The sequence below is a fragment of the Moschus berezovskii genome, chromosome 25 (genome assembly GCF_049115385.1).
Source record: "Moschus berezovskii isolate FMDL1 chromosome 25, NW_MosBer_1.0, whole genome shotgun sequence".
In the NCBI taxonomy this organism is placed as follows: Eukaryota; Metazoa; Chordata; class Mammalia; order Artiodactyla; family Moschidae; genus Moschus; species Moschus berezovskii.
Genome location: NC_142484.1, coordinates 21,134,867 through 21,139,862, shown reverse-complemented (window position 1 = coordinate 21,139,862; position 4,996 = coordinate 21,134,867). Strand labels below are relative to the sequence as shown.

The 4,996-nt window shown below is 45.7% G+C and overlaps 1 pseudogene; it reads left to right on the top strand.

The window, feature by feature from the left end:
• Positions 1–991, top strand: LOC129548347 (olfactory receptor 8A1-like; annotated as a pseudogene).
• Positions 992–4,996: the final 4,005 nt, after the last annotated feature.

Genomic DNA, 4,996 nt, shown 5'->3' with positions numbered 1-4,996 from the left:
TCCCCCAACCAGAGTAGAATGGCTGCAGAAAATCACTCTACAGTGAAAGAGTTATTCTTGGAGGTTTAACAAATCACCCAGAGCTCCAACTCCCCCTCTTCTTCCTCTTCCTTGGGATCTATTCCATCACCACGGTAGGGAACCTGGGCCTGATAACACTGATTGGTCTGGATGCTCAGCTTCACACCCCCATGTACTATTTCCTCAGCAACCTGTCCTTTGTGGATCTCTGCTACTCCTCTGTCATTACCCCTAAGATGCTGGTGAACTTTGTGTCAGAGAAGAACACCATCTCCTATGCAGGGTGCATGGCCCAGCTCTACTTCTTCCTGGTGTTTGTCATTGCTGAGTGTTACATGCTGACAGTGATGGCCTATGACCGCTATGCTGCCATCTGCAGACCTCTGCTTTACAACATCATCATGTCTCATCGAGTCTGCTCCCTGCTGGTGGCTGGGGTCTATACCATGGGGCTCATTGGCTCACCATAGAGACTGGCCTCATGTTGAAACTGCCCTATTGTGAGCGCCTCATCAGTCATTACTTCTGTGACATCCTCCCCTTCATGACGCTCTCTTGCTCTAACACCCATGACATTGAGATGACAGTCTTCTTTTTGGCTGGATTCAACATTGTAGTTACTAGCTTAACAGTTCTAATTTCCTACGCCTTCATCCTGTCCAGTATCCTCCGTATCAGCACCACAGAGGGAAGGTCCAAAGCTTTCAGCACCTGCAGCTCCCACTTTGCAGCCGTGGGGATTTTCTATGGAACGACCGCATTCATGTACTTGAAACCCTCCACAGCCAACTCCCTGGCCCAGGAGAACATGGCCTCCGTGTTCTACACCACAGTGATCCCCATGCTGAACCCCCTGATCTACAGCTTGAGGAATAAGGAGGTAAGGGCTGCCATGCAGAAAACTCTGAGGGAAAATTGCTTTGATGCAAATGTCAACATTCTGCTCAAATTTAAAAATAAATTGTTATAGACTTTTGGACTCTGTGGGAGAGGGCGAGGTTGGGATGATTTGAGAGAATAGCACTGAAACATGTATATTATCATATGTGAAATAGATCACCAGTCCAGGTTCAATGCACGAGACACGGTGCTCAGGGCTGGTGCACTGGGATGACCCTGACGGATGGGATGGGGAGGGAGGTGAGAGGGAGCTTCAGGATGGGGAACACAAGTACACCCATGGCTGATTCATGTCAATGTATGGCAAAAACCACTACAATATTGTAAAGTAATTAGCCTCCAATTAAAACAAATAAATTAATTTAAAATTTAAAAAAAGAAAAAAAATAAGTTGTTATGAATCCCAGAGGGAACCCTTCTGAATGCTCACCACCTGTGATGGGATACAGTCCCTTCTCTGAATGTCTGGGTGACTTCTGCCTCCTTCCCTCTTCCTTCCTTCCCTCTCTCTACTCTCAGATCTATTTAAAACCAGATGATTTTAAAGTCATTTCTCTCATTTAGGAAACATGCCCTCTATCCTGAGTCCTATGGTAGAACTCTACTCTCTTAATTCTAATTTAACATTAATTTTAAACTTTCGCATATTCTCAGGTAAAGAGACTAAACAGTGGCTACTGGGGGGAGGGACACTAGGGGAATAGGATTAAGAAACACTGCTATGTATAAAATAAATAAAGCACAAGGATGTATTTTACAGCACAGGGAAATAAAGACATCAGTTTATAGTAACTTTAAATGCCAGTTTAGTTGCTAAGTCAGGTATGACCCTTTGTGACCCCATGGACTGTAACCTGCCAGGCTCCTCTGTCCATGTGATTTCCCAGGCAAGAATACTGGAGTGGGTTGCCATTGGAGTCACCTATAATAATGCGGTACATCTGGAAAAAATATAATAGTGTAAATCAATAAAAAATACACATCAATAAAAACTAAACTTTCAGCAGTGAGTTTGAGAGTCATTCACTGTTTAATTTTCTTCTATATAGAAGGTATTTCTCAACTTAGTTGCTACTTTTTTGCACTTGGGAGTATACAAGACAGAGAGAGGTGGATCTGAGAGTGACCAGGAAGTGATGCCCAGAGCTTTCTCATCCAGACTTCCTCCTCTCCTCTCTTTGACTCCTCCCTACTTATTCCTCCCCCAAGAACTTCTACCTGATCCCTTTATGTGGCTTTCTTCGTCACAGTAATAATAATGCCAGCCACTAACATGATTTTGGACTCTTCTTCTTAGCCACACAACTCTCCCAAATGCTTTATACGCCATATTTCAATTACACTTCACAACAGTTTGGTACCATTGTTTCCCCATTTACTGTGGAATGTAGTGTGGTAGCTAGCCCAAGGTCACACAGCTGGTAAACAAAGACACTGGGATTCAAACCCAAGTCTAAGTGACTCTGGAGCCCACACTCTTGGCTCTGAGTCATCCCCTTTGCTTTAGGCTGGTGCTCCTGCTGAACAGTGTACTAATCCTGCCGTAACTGTGCTCTTCTAATTTCAAATGCCTCCTGAAACCCACTCGTCAGATCCTTACCTTTCCTCGTCTGCCCTGATCTCCACATTCATAGGCAACTTATTCAGTTTAACTAAGGAAAGGTGACACTAGAGTGACCAGCTCACCAGGTCTGCCTGGCACTTCACCTCTTTTAGCACTGGAAGCCCCCATCCTGGGGGCCTCAATTTTGGTGGAAAATGTCTTACAATAATTTTACATCCCCAGAATTATTTCCAAAGCTACATGAAGCTAATGATATCATTATTGTTTAATATTTAACATGCGACATCAGTTCAGTTCAGTCGCTTAGTCATGTCCGACATAGTTAGCATTTATTTTTTAAACATTCACTGTTATAGCAGAGGCAGGCACAGACACTCACACACACACACACACACACACACACACACACACCCTCTTTGCTGTCTGTTAAGGTGCCTATGTCATCAACACAACGAACAGCTCATCACCCATTTTATAAAATTTATGATTTTGTTTTCAAATTATTAAATGTTTAAGGTGTATCTTTACTTTCATGACAGATAATTGGCCATACCTTTACTTTAATCTCAGTCTTCACTGAGACATGTCCTGTCAGGTTTATGAAGTGCTGATAACTCATGCTCTGAGTCCTGAATGATATGTTGGTAATCACAGAGGATGGGGGAGGGACCCAAGCAGAGAAAACAGCATGAAAGAAGACATGGAGGTGCAGAAAAACCCAAGTATATTTAGGGAAATGTAGGTGAAATTACAGGGCTTTAGTTGACTCACTGGAAAAGACTCTGATGCTGGGAGGGATTCGGGGCAGGAGGAAAAGGGGATGACAGAGAATGAGATGGCTGGATGGCATCACCAACTCGATGGACATGAGTTTGAGTGAACTCCAGGAGTTGGTGATGGACAGGGAGGCTTGGCGTGCTGTGATTCATGGGGTCGCAAAGAGTCGGACTCGACTGAGCGACTGAACTGAACTGAACTGGTGGCTCAGCAGTAAAGAATCCACCTGCCAATACAGGAGACCTGGGTTTGATCCCTGGGTTGGGAAGATCCCCTGAAGAAGGAAAAGGTAACCCACTCCAGTGTTCTTGCCTAGAGAATCCCATGGACAGAGGAGCCTGGTGGGCTACAGTCCATGGAGTCACAAAGAGTCAGACATGACAGAGCCACTAAACAACACACCAGGTGTGATTATGGCTAAATCACTGAGTCTACTGAAGAGTGTAATAGGAGAGCTTTGGGGGAGAGTGGTGTGATGGTTCATCTTATGTGTCAACTCGGTCATATCATGTTAGATGGAAGCTGGAGTTGTTATTATCTTTATCTTTATAAAGACATCAGTACGATTAAGGGAGATGTGTATGGGTGCCTAGTTGACCAAGGGCAGACCATGATGGTTAGTTTTATGTGTCAGCTTGGCTAGGCTATGGGTCCAGCTGTTTGATCAAACACTAGTCTAGATCCTGCTGTGAAAGTATTTTGTAGGTGTGATTAACATCATGACGAGTTGACTTCAAGTAAAGTAGATTATCCTCCCTAGGGTGAGTAGGTGTCATTCAAACAGTGGAAGGCAAAGAAGTTTCTTGGAGAGGAAAGAATTTTGCCCCAAGACTGTAACACAGAATCCTACCTGAGTTTTCAGCTTGCCTGTCTGATGGGATTGAAATTCAGAACTAATATCAACTGTCAGGGCTTCCCTGGAGGCTCAGTGGTAAAGAATCTGCCAGCCAAAGCAACAGACACAGGTTCGATCCCTGATCCAGGAAGATCCCACGTGCCATGGAGCAGCTAAGCCCGTGTCCCACAACTACTGGCCCTGTGCTCTAGAGCCCGGGAATAGCCACTACCAAGCCCACGTGCTGCAACTATTGACGCCGGCACAGTCTAGAGTCCGTGTTCCACAACAAGAGAAGCCGCCACAATGAGAAACCTGCACACCGCAACTAGAGGGTAGCCCCCGCTTGCCACAACTAGAGAACAGCCCACTCATCAAAGAAGACCCAGCACAGCCAAAAATAGATAAACTTTTTTAAAATATCAACTCTTACCTGAATTTCCAAGGTGCCAGTATGCCCCAAAATTTTGGACCAGCCAGGCCCCACAATTATGTGAGCCAATTGCTTAAAACAAATCTCTCTACAAGTCCATATATTGGGGAGGTGGGGGAAGCTGTGTCCCTGCCAGTCCTAATCCTGGCTCTGCTGGGTCCTGTCCTTCCTGCCCTGTGCTGCTGGAACTGGAAGGTACACCTGACCTGGACAGGTGAGGGGTTACTGCACAGGCTCTGTGGAGAAGAGCAAACCTGTGTGTTTGGCGAGGCAGGGAGGGTAAGGAGTCATGGGTGAACGAGGCACAGGACCCAGCAAAGTAAAGGCAGGAGGGAACACGCCCTCCTGCTTCTGGGGCTCCTTCCATACACGACAGGGCCGCAGTCAGATTTAGTTCCCGGGGAGGAGGCTAGTAGGAGGCAAGGTTGGAGTCCAGGTCAAGGAAATGGAGGGCTTGCCCAGAAAA